Source organism: Taudactylus pleione, unplaced genomic scaffold, assembly GCF_031769625.1.
Source record: "Taudactylus pleione unplaced genomic scaffold, aTauple2 ptg000174l, whole genome shotgun sequence".
Classification (NCBI taxonomy): domain Eukaryota; kingdom Metazoa; phylum Chordata; class Amphibia; order Anura; family Myobatrachidae; genus Taudactylus; species Taudactylus pleione.
In genome coordinates, this window is record NW_028284576.1 from 8,009,212 (window position 1) to 8,024,140 (window position 14,929).

Below are 14,929 nucleotides of genomic sequence, written 5' to 3' on the forward strand. Positions count from 1 at the left end.
GGAAGTTTCCTGAATGAAGTCCAAAGCAAAGGAATGTGAGAGAGTGGGCTACTAGGAATCAGTTTTAGAAGGAAGGAGAGTAAAAATGGTTGTGCATAGCAGTCTTAAATTACACCACACAGCAGCTTTACCTGATGGATGTAAAGTACTGGCACGAAAAAATTATTTTGAGGAGCTAGACGTTGAGAGTCCCTGGCTCCATGATAAATTGTTCTGGTGCTAAAGAAAGAAGACATTAATGACTCAGATATCAAATATGGTCTAATTGGTTCTGATGAAAAAAATACTTTTGTACAAGAGCACAAGTCTTTTAGTAGCTAACTGAAAAATATTCACTAAGAAAGGAAGATAGCTGACTCTTTGTTATCAATTTCCATTGTCTGTTTTGACAACTCACTGTTGCTCAAGTATTAGAAATGATGCGCTGAACTGAAAGTGCATCATTTCTTTGAAAGGTTGGTGTTTTTGGCAAAAACTTTCCGAGGACCTCACTTTCCCTGACTGGGAATCGAAACCGGGCCGCGGCGGTGAGAGCGCCGAATCCTAGCCACTAGACCACCAGGGAGGGATGGTTTAGTTTGACACTCCATGAAAGAAAAGGAAGTTTCCTGAATGAAGTCCAAAGCAAAGGAATGTGAGAGAGTGGGCTACTAGGAATCAGTTTTAGAAGGAAGGAGAGTAAAAATGGTTGTGCATAGCAGTCTTAAATTACACCACACAGCAGCTTTACCTGATGGATGTATAGTACTGGCACGAAAAAATTATTTTGAGGAGCTAGACGTTGAGAGTCCCTGGCTCCATGATAAATTGTTCTGGTGCTAAAGAAAGAAGACATTAATGACTCAGATATCAAATATGGTCTAATTGGTTCTGATGAAAAAAATACTTTTGTACAAGAGCACAAGTCTTTTAGTAGCTAACTGAAAAATATTCACTAAGAAAGGAAGATAGCTGACTCTTTGTTATCAATTTCCATTGTCTGTTTTGACAACTCACTGTTGCTCAAGTATTAGAAATGATGCGCTGAACTGAAAGTGCATCATTTCTTTGAAAGGTTGGTGTTTTTGGCAAAAATATTCAGAGGACCTCACTTTCCCTGACCGGGAATCGAACCCAGGCCGCGGCGGTGAGAGCGCCGAACCCTAGCCACTATACCACCAGGGAGGGATGGTTTAGTTTGACACTCCATGAAAGAAAAGGAAATTTCCTGAATGAAGTCCAAAGCAATGGAATGTGAGGGAGTGGGCTACTAGGAATCAGTTTTAGAAGGAAGGAGAGTAAAAATGGTTGTGCATAGCAGTCTTAAATTACACCACACAGCAGCTTTACCTGATGGATGTATAGTACTGGCACAAAAAAATTATTTTGAGGAGCTAGACGTTGAGTGTCCCTGGCTCCATGATAAATTGTTCTCGTGCTAAAGAAAGAAGACATTAATGATTCAGATATCAAATATGGTCTAATTGGTTCTGATGAAAAAAATACTTTTGTACAAGAGCACAAGTCTTTTAGTAGGTAACTGAAATATATTCACTAAGAAAGGAAGATAGCTGACTCTTTGTTATCAATTTCCATTGTCTGTTTTGACATCTCACTGTTGCTCAAGTATTAGAAATGATGCGCTGAACTGAAAGTGCATCATTTCTTTGAAAGGTTGGTGTTTTTGGCAAAAACATTCCGAGGACCTCACTTTCACTGACCGGGAATCGAACCCGGGCCGCGGCAGTGAGAGCGCCGAATCCTAGCCTCTAGACCACCAGGGAGGGATGGTTTAGTTTGACACTCCATGAAAGAAAAGGAAGTTTCCTGAATGAAGTCCAAAGCAATGGAATGTGAGGGAGTGGGCTACTAGGAATCAGTTTTAGAAGGAAGGAGAGTAAAAATGGTTGTGCATAGCAGTCTTAAATTACACCACACAGCAGCTTTACCTGATGGATGTATAGTACTGGCACGAAAAAATTATTTTGAGGAGCTAGACGTTGAGAGTCCCTGGCTCCATGATAAATTGTTCTGGTGCTAAAGAAAGAAGACATTAATGACTCAGATATCAAATATGGTCTAATTGGTTCTGATGAAAAAAATACTTTTGTACAAGAGCACAAGTCTTTTAGTAGCTAACTGAAAAATATTCACTAAGAAAGGAAGATAGCTGACTCTTTGTTATCAATTTCCATTGTCTGTTTTGACAACTCACTGTTGCTCAAGTATTAGAAATGATGCGCTGAACTGAAAGTGCATCATTTCTTTGAAAGGTTGGTGTTTTTGTCAAAAATATTCCGAGGACCTCATTTTCCCTGACCGGGAATCGAACCCGGGCCGCGGCGGTGAGAGCGCCGAATCCTAGCCACTAGACCACCAGGGAGGGATGGTTTAGTTTGACACTCCATGAAAGAAAAGGAAGTTTCCTGAATGAAGTCCAAAGCAATGGAATGTGAGGGAGTGGGCTACTAGGAATCAGTTTTAGAATGAAGGAGAGTAAAAATGGTTGTGCATAGCAGTCTTAAATTACACCACACAGCAGCTTTACCTGATGGATGTATAGTACTGGCACGAAAAAATTATTTTGAGGAGCTAGACGTTGAGAGTCCCTGGCTCCATGATAAATTGTTCTGGTGCTAAAGAAAGAAGACATTAATGACTCAGATATCAAATATGGTCTAATTGGTTCTGATGAAAAAAATACTTTTGTACAAGAGCACAAGTCTTTTAGTAGGTAACTGAAAAATATTCACTAAGAAAGGAAGATAGCTGACTCTTTGTTATCAATTTCCATTGTCTGTTTTGACATCTCACTGTTGCTCAAGTATTAGAAATGATGCGCTGAACTGAAAGTGCATCATTTCTTTGAAAGGTTGGTGTTTTTGGCAAAAACATTCCGAGGACCTCACTTTCACTGACCGGGAATCGAACCCGGGCCGCGGCAGTGAGAGCGCCGAATCCTAGCCTCTAGACCACCAGGGAGGGATGGTTTAGTTTGACACTCCATGAAAGAAAAGGAAGTTTCCTGAATGAAGTCCAAAGCAATGGAATGTGAGGGAGTGGGCTACTAGGAATCAGTTTTAGAAGGAAGGAGAGTAAAAATGGTTGTGCATAGCAGTCTTAAATTACACCACACAGCAGCTTTACCTGATGGATGTATAGTACTGGCACGAAAAAATTATTTTGAGGAGCTAGACGTTGAGAGTCCCTGGCTCCATGATAAATTGTTCTGGTGCTAAAGAAAGAAGACATTAATGACTCAGATATCAAATATGGTCTAATTGGTTCTGATGAAAAAAATACTTTTGTACAAGAGCACAAGTCTTTTAGTAGCTAACTGAAAAATATTCACTAAGAAAGGAAGATAGCTGACTCTTTGTTATCAATTTCCATTGTCTGTTTTGACATCTCACTGTTGCTCAAGTATTAGAAATGATGCGCTGAACTGAAAGTGCATCATTTCTTTGAAAGGTTGGTGTTTTTGGCAAAAACATTCCGAGGACCTCACTTTCACTGACCGGGAATCGAACCCGGGCCGCGGCAGTGAGAGCGCCGAATCCTAGCCTCTAGACCACCAGGGAGGGATGGTTTAGTTTGACACTCCATGAAAGAAAAGGAAGTTTCCTGAATGAAGTCCAAAGCAATGGAATGTGAGGGAGTGGGCTACTAGGAATCAGTTTTAGAAGGAAGGAGAGTAAAAATGGTTGTGCATAGCAGTCTTAAATTACACCACACAGCAGCTTTACCTGATGGATGTATAGTACTGGCACGAAAAAATTATTTTGAGGAGCTAGACGTTGAGAGTCCCTGGCTCCATGATAAATTGTTCTGGTGCTAAAGAAAGAAGACATTAATGACTCAGATATCAAATATGGTCTAATTGGTTCTGATGAAAAAAATACTTTTGTACAAGAGCACAAGTCTTTTAGTAGCTAACTGAAAAATATTCACTAAGAAAGGAAGATAGCTGACTCTTTGTTATCAATTTCCATTGTCTGTTTTGACAACTCACTGTTGCTCAAGTATTAGAAATGATGCGCTGAACTGAAAGTGCATCATTTCTTTGAAAGGTTGGTGTTTTTGGCAAAAATATTCCGAGGACCTCACTTTCCCTGACCGGGAATCGAACCCGGGCCGCGGCGGTGAGAGCGCCGAATCCTAGCCACTAGACCACCAGGGAGGGATGGTTTAGTTTGACACTCCATGAAAGAAAAGGAAGTTTCCTGAATGAAGTCCAAAGCAATGGAATGTGAGGGAGTGGGCTACTAGGAATCAGTTTTAGAATGAAGGAGAGTAAAAATGGTTGTGCATAGCAGTCTTAAATTACACCACACAGCAGCTTTACCTGATGGATGTATAGTACTGGCACGAAAAAATTATTTTGAGGAGCTAGACGTTGAGAGTCCCTGGCTCCATGATAAATTGTTCTGGTGCTAAAGAAAGAAGACATTAATGACTCAGATATCAAATATGGTCTAATTGGTTCTGATGAAAAAAATACTTTTGTACAAGAGCACAAGTCTTTTAGTAGGTAACTGAAAAATATTCACTAAGAAAGGAAGATAGCTGACTCTTTGTTATCAATTTCCATTGTCTGTTTTGACATCTCACTGTTGCTCAAGTATTAGAAATGATGCGCTGAACTGAAAGTGCATCATTTCTTTGAAAGGTTGGTGTTTTTGGCAAAAACATTCCGAGGACCTCACTTTCACTGACCAGGAATCGAACCCGGGCCGCGGCAGTGAGAGCGCCGAATCCTAGCCTCTAGACCACCAGGGAGGGATGGTTTAGTTTGACACTCCATGAAAGAAAAGGAAGTTTCCTGAATGAAGTCCAAAGCAATGGAATGTGAGGGAGTGGGCTACTAGGAATCAGTTTTAGAAGGAAGGAGAGTAAAAATGGTTGTGCATAGCAGTCTTAAATTACACCACACAGCAGCTTTACCTGATGGATGTATAGTACTGGCACGAAAAAATTATTTTGAGGAGCTAGACGTTGAGAGTCCCTGGCTCCATGATAAATTGTTCTGGTGCTAAAGAAAGAAGACATTAATGACTCAGATATCAAATATGGTCTAATTGGTTCTGATGAAAAAAATACTTTTGTACAAGAGCACAAGTCTTTTAGTAGCTAACTGAAAAATATTCACTAAGAAAGGAAGATAGCTGACTCTTTGTTATCAATTTCCATTGTCTGTTTTGACAACTCACTGTTGCTCAAGTATTAGAAATGATGCGCTGAACTGAAAGTGCATCATTTCTTTGAAAGGTTGGTGTTTTTGGCAAAAATATTCTGAGGACCTCACTTTCCCTGACCGGGAATCGAACCCGGGCCGCGGCGGTGAGAGCGCCGAATCCTAGCCACTAGACCACCAGGGAGGGATGGTTTAGTTTGACACTCCATGAAAGAAAAGGAAGTTTCCTGAATGAAGTCCAAAGCAATGGAATGTGAGGGAGTGGGCTACTAGGAATCAGTTTTAGAATGAAGGAGAGTAAAAATGGTTGTGCATAGCAGTCTTAAATTACACCACACAGCAGCTTTACCTGATGGATGTATAGTACTGGCACGAAAAAATTATTTTGAGGAGCTAGACGTTGAGAGTCCCTGGCTCCATGATAAATTGTTCTGGTGCTAAAGAAAGAAGACATTAATGACTCAGATATCAAATATGGTCTAATTGGTTCTGATGAAAAAAATACTTTTGTACAAGAGCACAAGTCTTTTAGTAGCTAACTGAAAAATATTCACTAAGAAAGGAAGATAGCTGACTCTTTGTTATCAATTTCCATTGTCTGTTTTGACAACTCACTGTTGCTCAAGTATTAGAAATGATGCGCTGAACTGAAAGTGCATCATTTCTTTGAAAGGTTGGTGTTTTTGGCAAAAATATTCCGAGGACCTCACTTTCCCTGACTGGGAATCGAAACCGGGCCGCGGCGGTGAGAGCGCCGAATCCTAGCCACTAGACCACCAGGGAGGGATGGTTTAGTTTGACACTCCATGAAAGAAAAGGAAGTTTCCTGAATGAAGTCCAAAGCAAAGGAATGTGAGAGAGTGGGCTACTAGGAATCAGTTTTAGAAGGAAGGAGAGTAAAAATGGTTGTGCATAGCAGTCTTAAATTACACCACACAGCAGCTTTACCTGATGGATGTATAGTACTGGCACAAAAAAATTATTTTGAGGAGCTAGACGTTGAGTGTCCCTGGCTCCATGATAAATTGTTCTCGTGCTAAAGAAAGAAGACATTAATGATTCAGATATCAAATATGGTCTAATTGGTTCTGATGAAAAAAATACTTTTGTACAAGAGCACAAGTCTTTTAGTAGGTAACTGAAAAATATTCACTAAGAAAGGAAGATAGCTGACTCTTTGTTATCAATTTCCATTGTCTGTTTTGACATCTCACTGTTGCTCAAGTATTAGAAATGATGCGCTGAACTGAAAGTGCATCATTTCTTTGAAAGGTTGGTGTTTTTGGCAAAAACATTCCGAGGACCTCACTTTCACTGACCGGGAATCGAACCCGGGCCGCGGCAGTGAGAGCGCCGAATCCTAGCCTCTAGACCACCAGGGAGGGATGGTTTAGTTTGACACTCCATGAAAGAAAAGGAAGTTTCCTGAATGAAGTCCAAAGCAATGGAATGTGAGGGAGTGGGCTACTAGGAATCAGTTTTAGAAGGAAGGAGAGTAAAAATGGTTGTGCATAGCAGTCTTAAATTACACCACACAGCAGCTTTACCTGATGGATGTATAGTACTGGCACGAAAAAATTATTTTGAGGAGCTAGACGTTGAGAGTCCCTGGCTCCATGATAAATTGTTCTGGTGCTAAAGAAAGAAGACATTAATGACTCAGATATCAAATATGGTCTAATTGGTTCTGATGAAAAAAATACTTTTGTACAAGAGCACAAGTCTTTTAGTAGCTAACTGAAAAATATTCACTAAGAAAGGAAGATAGCTGACTCTTTGTTATCAATTTCCATTGTCTGTTTTGACAACTCACTGTTGCTCAAGTATTAGAAATGATGCGCTGAACTGAAAGTGCATCATTTCTTTGAAAGGTTGGTGTTTTTGTCAAAAATATTCCGAGGACCTCACTTTCCCTGACCGGGAATCGAACCCGGGCCGCGGCGGTGAGAGCGCCGAATCCTAGCCACTAGACCACCAGGGAGGGATGGTTTAGTTTGACACTCCATGAAAGAAAAGGAAGTTTCCTGAATGAAGTCCAAAGCAATGGAATGTGAGGGAGTGGGCTACTAGGAATCAGTTTTAGAATGAAGGAGAGTAAAAATGGTTGTGCATAGCAGTCTTAAATTACACCACACAGCAGCTTTACCTGATGGATGTATAGTACTGGCACGAAAAAATTATTTTGAGGAGCTAGACGTTGAGAGTCCCTGGCTCCATGATAAATTGTTCTGGTGCTAAAGAAAGAAGACATTAATGACTCAGATATCAAATATGGTCTAATTGGTTCTGATGAAAAAAATACTTTTGTACAAGAGCACAAGTCTTTTAGTAGGTAACTGAAAAATATTCACTAAGAAAGGAAGATAGCTGACTCTTTGTTATCAATTTCCATTGTCTGTTTTGACATCTCACTGTTGCTCAAGTATTAGAAATGATGCGCTGAACTGAAAGTGCATCATTTCTTTGAAAGGTTGGTGTTTTTGGCAAAAACATTCCGAGGACCTCACTTTCACTGACCGGGAATCGAACCCGGGCCGCGGCAGTGAGAGCGCCGAATCCTAGCCTCTAGACCACCAGGGAGGGATGGTTTAGTTTGACACTCCATGAAAGAAAAGGAAGTTTCCTGAATGAAGTCCAAAGCAATGGAATGTGAGGGAGTGGGCTACTAGGAATCAGTTTTAGAAGGAAGGAGAGTAAAAATGGTTGTGCATAGCAGTCTTAAATTACACCACACAGCAGCTTTACCTGATGGATGTATAGTACTGGCACGAAAAAATTATTTTGAGGAGCTAGACGTTGAGAGTCCCTGGCTCCATGATAAATTGTTCTGGTGCTAAAGAAAGAAGACATTAATGACTCAGATATCAAATATGGTCTAATTGGTTCTGATGAAAAAAATACTTTTGTACAAGAGCACAAGTCTTTTAGTAGCTAACTGAAAAATATTCACTAAGAAAGGAAGATAGCTGACTCTTTGTTATCAATTTCCATTGTCTGTTTTGACATCTCACTGTTGCTCAAGTATTAGAAATGATGCGCTGAACTGAAAGTGCATCATTTCTTTGAAAGGTTGGTGTTTTTGGCAAAAACATTCCGAGGACCTCACTTTCACTGACCGGGAATCGAACCCGGGCCGCGGCAGTGAGAGCGCCGAATCCTAGCCTCTAGACCACCAGGGAGGGATGGTTTAGTTTGACACTCCATGAAAGAAAAGGAAGTTTCCTGAATGAAGTCCAAAGCAATGGAATGTGAGGGAGTGGGCTACTAGGAATCAGTTTTAGAAGGAAGGAGAGTAAAAATGGTTGTGCATAGCAGTCTTAAATTACACCACACAGCAGCTTTACCTGATGGATGTATAGTACTGGCACGAAAAAATTATTTTGAGGAGCTAGACGTTGAGAGTCCCTGGCTCCATGATAAATTGTTCTGGTGCTAAAGAAAGAAGACATTAATGACTCAGATATCAAATATGGTCTAATTGGTTCTGATGAAAAAAATACTTTTGTACAAGAGCACAAGTCTTTTAGTAGCTAACTGAAAAATATTCACTAAGAAAGGAAGATAGCTGACTCTTTGTTATCAATTTCCATTGTCTGTTTTGACAACTCACTGTTGCTCAAGTATTAGAAATGATGCGCTGAACTGAAAGTGCATCATTTCTTTGAAAGGTTGGTGTTTTTGGCAAAAATATTCCGAGGACCTCACTTTCCCTGACCGGGAATCGAACCCGGGCCGCAGCAGTGAGAGCGCCGAATCCTAGCCTCTAGACCACCAGGGAGGGATGGTTTAGTTTGACACTCCATGAAAGAAAAGGAAGTTTCCTGAATGAAGTCCAAAGCAATGGAATGTGAGGGAGTGGGCTACTAGGAATCAGTTTTAGAAGGAAGGAGAGTAAAAATGGTTGTGCATAGCAGTCTTAAATTACACCACACAGCAGCTTTACATGATGGAAGTATAGTACTTGCACGAAAAAATTATTTTGAGGAGCTAGACGTTGAGAGTCCCTGGCTCCATGATAAATTGTTCTGGTGCTAAAGAAAGAAGACATTAATGACTCAGATATCAAATATGGTCTAATTGGTTCTGATGAAAAAAATACTTTTGTACAAGAGCACAAGTCTTTTAGTAGCTAACTGAAAAATATTCACTAAGAAAGGAAGATAGCTGACTCTTTGTTATCAATTTCCATTGTCTGTTTTGACAACTCACTGTTGCTCAAGTATTAGAAATGATGCGCTGAACTGAAAGTGCATCATTTCTTTGAAAGGTTGGTGTTTTTGGCAAAAATATTCCGAGGACCTCACTTTCCCTGACCGGGAATCGAACCCGGGCCGCGGCGGTGAGAGCGCCGAATCCTAGCCACTAGACCACCAGGGAGGGATGGTCTAGTTTGACACTCCATGAAAGAAAAGGAAGTTTCCTGAATGAAGTCCAAAGCAATGGAATGTGAGGGAGTGGGCTACTAGGAATCAGTTTTAGAATGAAGGAGAGTAAAAATGGTTGTGCATAGCAGTCTTAAATTACACCACACAGCAGCTTTACCTGATGGATGTATAGTACTGGCACGAAAAAATTATTTTGAGGAGCTAGACGTTGAGAGTCCCTGGCTCCATGATAAATTGTTCTGGTGCTAAAGAAAGAAGACATTAATGACTCAGATATTAAATATGGTCTAATTGGTTCTGATGAAAAAAATACTTTTGTACAAGAGCACAAGTCTTTTAGTAGGTAACTGAAAAATATTCACTAAGAAAGGAAGATAGCTGACTCTTTGTTATCAATTTCCATTGTCTGTTTTGACATCTCACTGTTGCTCAAGTATTAGAAATGATGCGCTGAACTGAAAGTGCATCATTTCTTTGAAAGGTTGGTGTTTTTGGCAAAAACATTCCGAGGACCTCACTTTCACTGACTGGGAATCGAACCCGGGCCGCGGCAGTGAGAGCGCCGAATCCTAGCCTCTAGACCACCAGGGAGGGATGGTTTAGTTTGACACTCCATGAAAGAAAAGGAAGTTTCCTGAATGAAGTCCAAAGCAATGGAATGTGAGGGAGTGGGCTACTAGGAATCAGTTTTAGAAGGAAGGAGAGTAAAAATGGTTGTGCATAGCAGTCTTAAATTACACCACACAGCAGCTTTACCTGATGGATGTATAGTACTGGCACGAAAAAATTATTTTGAGGAGCTAGACGTTGAGAGTCCCTGGCTCCATGATAAATTGTTCTGGTGCTAAAGAAAGAAGACATTAATGACTCAGATATCAAATATGGTCTAATTGGTTCTGATGAAAAAAATACTTTTGTACAAGAGCACAAGTCTTTTAGTAGCTAACTGAAAAATATTCACTAAGAAAGGAAGATAGCTGACTCTTTGTTATCAATTTCCATTGTCTGTTTTGACAACTCACTGTTGCTCAAGTTTTAGAAATGATGCGCTGAACTGAAAGTGCATCATTTCTTTGAAAGGTTGGTGTTTTTGGCAAAAATATTCCGAGGACCTCACTTTCCCTGACCGGGAATCGAACCCGGGCCGCGGCGGTGAGAGCGCCGAATCCTAGCCACTAGACCACCAGGGAGGGATGGTTTAGTTTGACACTCCATGAAAGAAAAGGAAGTTTCCTGAATGAAGTCCAAAGCAATGGAATGTGAGGGAGTGGGCTACTAGGAATCAGTTTTAGAATGAAGGAGAGTAAAAATGGTTGTGCATAGCAGTCTTAAATTACACCACACAGCAGCTTTACCTGATGGATGTATAGTACTGGCACGAAAAAATTATTTTGAGGAGCTAGACGTTGAGAGTCCCTGGCTCCATGATAAATTGTTCTGGTGCTAAAGAAAGAAGACATTAATGACTCAGATATCAAATATGGTCTAATTGGTTCTGATGAAAAAAATACTTTTGTACAAGAGCACAAGTCTTTTAGTAGCTAACTGAAAAATATTCACTAAGAAAGGAAGATAGCTGACTCTTTGTTATCAATTTCCATTGTCTGTTTTGACAACTCACTGTTGCTCAAGTATTAGAAATGATGCGCTGAACTGAAAGTGCATCATTTCTTTGAAAGGTTGGTGTTTTTGGCAAAAATATTCCGAGGACCTCACTTTCCCTGACTGGGAATCGAAACCGGGCCGCGGCGGTGAGAGCGCCGAATCCTAGCCACTAGACCACCAGGGAGGGATGGTTTAGTTTGACACTCCATGAAAGAAAAGGAAGTTTCCTGAATGAAGTCCAAAGCAAAGGAATGTGAGAGAGTGGGCTACTAGGAATCAGTTTTAGAAGGAAGGAGAGTAAAAATGGTTGTGCATAGCAGTCTTAAATTACACCACACAGCAGCTTTACCTGATGGATGTAAAGTACTGGCACGAAAAAATTATTTTGAGGAGCTAGACGTTGAGAGTCCCTGGCTCCATGATAAATTGTTCTGGTGCTAAAGAAAGAAGACATTAATGACTCAGATATCAAATATGGTCTAATTGGTTCTGATGAAAAAAATACTTTTGTACAAGAGCACAAGTCTTTTAGTAGGTAACTGAAAAATATTCACTAAGAAAGGAAGATAGCTGACTCTTTGTTATCAATTTCCATTGTCTGTTTTGACATCTCACTGTTGCTCAAGTATTAGAAATGATGCGCTGAACTGAAAGTGCATCATTTCTTTGAAAGGTTGGTGTTTTTGGCAAAAACATTCCGAGGACCTCACTTTCACTGACCGGGAATCGAACCCGGGCCGCAGCAGTGAGAGCGCCGAATCCTAGCCTCTAGACCACCAGGGAGGGATGGTTTAGTTTGACACTCCATGAAAGAAAAGGAAGTTTCCTGAATGAAGTCCAAAGCAATGGAATGTGAGGGAGTGGGCTACTAGGAATCAGTTTTAGAAGGAAGGAGAGTAAAAATGGTTGTGCATAGCAGTCTTAAATTACACCACACAGCAGCTTTACATGATGGAAGTATAGTACTTGCACGAAAAAATTATTTTGAGGAGCTAGACGTTGAGAGTCCCTGGCTCCATGATAAATTGTTCTGGTGCTAAAGAAAGAAGACATTAATGACTCAGATATCAAATATGGTCTAATTGGTTCTGATGAAAAAAATACTTTTGTACAAGAGCACAAGTCTTTTAGTAGCTAACTGAAAAATATTCACTAAGAAAGGAAGATAGCTGACTCTTTGTTATCAATTTCCATTGTCTGTTTTGACAACTCACTGTTGCTCAAGTATTAGAAATGATGCGCTGAACTGAAAGTGCATCATTTCTTTGAAAGGTTGGAGTTTTTGGCCAAAATTTTCCGAGGAACTCACTTTCCCTGACCGGGAATCGAACCCGGGCCGCGGCGGTGAGAGCGCCGAATCCTAGCCACTAGACCACCAGGGAGGGATGGTTTAGTTTGACACTCCATGAAAGAAAAGGAAGTTTCCTGAATGAAGTCCAAAGCAATGGAATGTGAGGGAGTGGGCTACTAGGAATCAGTTTTAGAATGAAGGAGAGTAAAAATGGTTGTGCATAGCAGTCTTAAATTACACCACACAGCAGCTTTACCTGATGGATGTATAGTACTGGCACGAAAAAATTATTTTGAGGAGCTAGACGTTGAGAGTCCCTGGCTCCATGATAAATTGTTCTGGTGCTAAAGAAAGAAGACATTAATGACTCAGATATCAAATATGGTCTAATTGGTTCTGATGAAAAAAATACTTTTGTACAAGAGCACAAGTCTTTTAGTAGCTAACTGAAAAATATTCACTAAGAAAGGAAGATAGCTGACTCTTTGTTATCAATTTCCATTGTCTGTTTTGACAACTCACTGTTGCTCAAGTATTAGAAATGATGCGCTGAACTGAAAGTGCATCATTTCTTTGAAAGGTTGGTGTTTTTGGCAAAAATATTCCGAGGACCTCACTTTCCCTGACCGGGAATCGAACCCGGGCCGCGGCGGTGAGAGCGCCGAATCCTAGCCACTAGACCACCAGGGAGGGATGGTTTAGTTTGACACTCCATGAAAGAAAAGGAAGTTTTCTGAATGAAGTCCAAAGCAATGGAATGTGAGGGAGTGGGCTACTAGGAATCAGTTTTAGAAGGAAGGAGAGTAAAAATGGTTGTGCATAGCAGTCTTAAATTACACCACACAGCAGCTTTAGCTGATGGATGTATAGTACTGGCACGAAAAAATAATTTTGAGGAGCTAGACGTTGAGAGTCCCTGGCTCCATGATAAATTGTTCTGGTGCTAAAGAAAGAAGACATTAATGACTCAGATATCAAATATGGTCTAATTGGTTCTGATGAAAAAAATACTTTTGTACAAGAGCACAAGTCTTTTAGTAGCTAACTGAAAAATATTCACTAAGAAAGGAAGATAGCTGACTCTTTGTTATCAATTTCCATTGTCTGTTTTGACAACTCACTGTTGCTCAAGTATTAGAAATGATGCGCTGAACTGAAAGTGCATCATTTCTTTGAAAGGTTGGTGTTTTTAGCAAAAATATTCCAAGGACCTCACTTTCCCTGACCGGGAATCGAACCCGGGCCGCGGCGGTGAGAGCGCTGAATCCTAGCCAGTAGACCACCAGGGAGGGATGGTTTAGTTTGACACTCCATGTCAAAAAAAATACTTTTGTACAAGAGCACAAGTCTTTTAGTAGCTAACTGAAAAATATTCACTAAGAAAGGAAGATAGCTGACTCTTTGTTATCAATTTCCATTGTCTGTTTTGACATCTCACTGTTGCTCAAGTATTAGAAATGATGCGCTGAACTGAAAGTGCATCATTTCTTTGAAAGGTTGGTGTTTTTGGCAAAAATATTCCGAGGACCTCACTTTCCCTGAACGGGAATCCATGAAAGAAAAGGAAGTTTCCTGAATGAAGTCCAAAGCAATGGAATGTGAGGGAGTGGGCTACTAGGAATCAGTTTTAGAAGGAAGGAGAGTAAAAATGGTTGTGCATAGCAGTCTTAAATTACACCACACAGCAGCTTTACCTGATGGATGTATAGTACTGGCACGAAAAAATTATTTTGAGGAGCTAGACGTTGAGAGTCCCTGGCTCCATGATAAATTGTTCTGGTGCTAAAGAAAGAAGACATTAATGACTCAGATATCAAATATGGTCTAATTGGTTCTGATGAAAAAAATACTTTTGTACAAGAGCACAAGTCTTTTAGTAGCTAACTGAAAAATATTCACTAAGAAAGGAAGATAGCTGACTCTTTGTTATCAATTTCCATTGTCTGTTTTGACAACTCACTGTTGCTCAAGTATTAGAAATGATGCGCTGAACTGAAAGTGCATCATTTCTTTGAAAGGTTGGTGTTTTTGGCAAAAATATTCCTAGGACCTCACTTTCCCTGACCGGGAATCGAACCCGGGCCGCGGCGGTGAGAGCGCCGAATCCTAGCCACTAGACCACCAGGGAGGGATGGTTTAGTTTGACACTCCATGAAAGAAAAGGAAGTTTCCTGAATGAAGTCCAAAGCAATGGAATGTGAGGGAGTGGGCTACTAGGAATCAGTTTTAGAATGAAGGAGAGTAAAAATGGTTGTGCATAGCAGTCTTAAATTACACCACACAGCAGCTTTACCTGATGGATGTATAGTACTGGCACGAAAAAATTATTTTGAGGAGCTAGACGTTGAGAGTCCCTGGCTCCATGATAAATTGTTCTGGTGCTAAAGAAAGAAGACATTAATGACTCAGATATCAAATATGGTCTAATTGGTTCTGATGAAAAAAATACTTTTGTACAAGAGCACAAGTCTTTTA

At 40.4% G+C, this 14,929-nt stretch overlaps 9 non-coding genes across 9 annotated transcripts; all 9 read right to left on the reverse strand.

The window, feature by feature from the left end:
- Positions 1-2,290: 2,290 nt before the first annotated feature.
- On the reverse strand, positions 2,291-2,362 carry TRNAE-CUC (transfer RNA glutamic acid (anticodon CUC)). Its single transcript has one exon. It is a non-coding gene; the product is annotated as a tRNA-Glu (tRNA).
- A 1,725-nt stretch (positions 2,363-4,087) lies between these two features.
- TRNAE-CUC (transfer RNA glutamic acid (anticodon CUC)) lies at positions 4,088-4,159 on the reverse strand. Its single transcript has one exon. It is a non-coding gene; the product is annotated as a tRNA-Glu (tRNA).
- Positions 4,160-5,285: 1,126 nt separating this feature from the next.
- TRNAE-CUC (transfer RNA glutamic acid (anticodon CUC)) lies at positions 5,286-5,357 on the reverse strand. Its single transcript has one exon. It is a non-coding gene; the product is annotated as a tRNA-Glu (tRNA).
- A 1,725-nt stretch (positions 5,358-7,082) lies between these two features.
- TRNAE-CUC (transfer RNA glutamic acid (anticodon CUC)) lies at positions 7,083-7,154 on the reverse strand. Its single transcript has one exon. It is a non-coding gene; the product is annotated as a tRNA-Glu (tRNA).
- Positions 7,155-9,478: 2,324 nt separating this feature from the next.
- On the reverse strand, positions 9,479-9,550 carry TRNAE-CUC (transfer RNA glutamic acid (anticodon CUC)). The gene has a single exon. It is a non-coding gene; the product is annotated as a tRNA-Glu (tRNA).
- A 1,126-nt stretch (positions 9,551-10,676) lies between these two features.
- TRNAE-CUC (transfer RNA glutamic acid (anticodon CUC)) lies at positions 10,677-10,748 on the reverse strand. Its single transcript has one exon. It is a non-coding gene; the product is annotated as a tRNA-Glu (tRNA).
- A 1,725-nt stretch (positions 10,749-12,473) lies between these two features.
- Positions 12,474-12,545, reverse strand: TRNAE-CUC (transfer RNA glutamic acid (anticodon CUC)). The gene has a single exon. It is a non-coding gene; the product is annotated as a tRNA-Glu (tRNA).
- Positions 12,546-13,072: 527 nt separating this feature from the next.
- TRNAE-CUC (transfer RNA glutamic acid (anticodon CUC)) lies at positions 13,073-13,144 on the reverse strand. The gene has a single exon. It is a non-coding gene; the product is annotated as a tRNA-Glu (tRNA).
- Positions 13,145-14,510: 1,366 nt separating this feature from the next.
- Positions 14,511-14,582, reverse strand: TRNAE-CUC (transfer RNA glutamic acid (anticodon CUC)). The gene has a single exon. It is a non-coding gene; the product is annotated as a tRNA-Glu (tRNA).
- Positions 14,583-14,929: the final 347 nt, after the last annotated feature.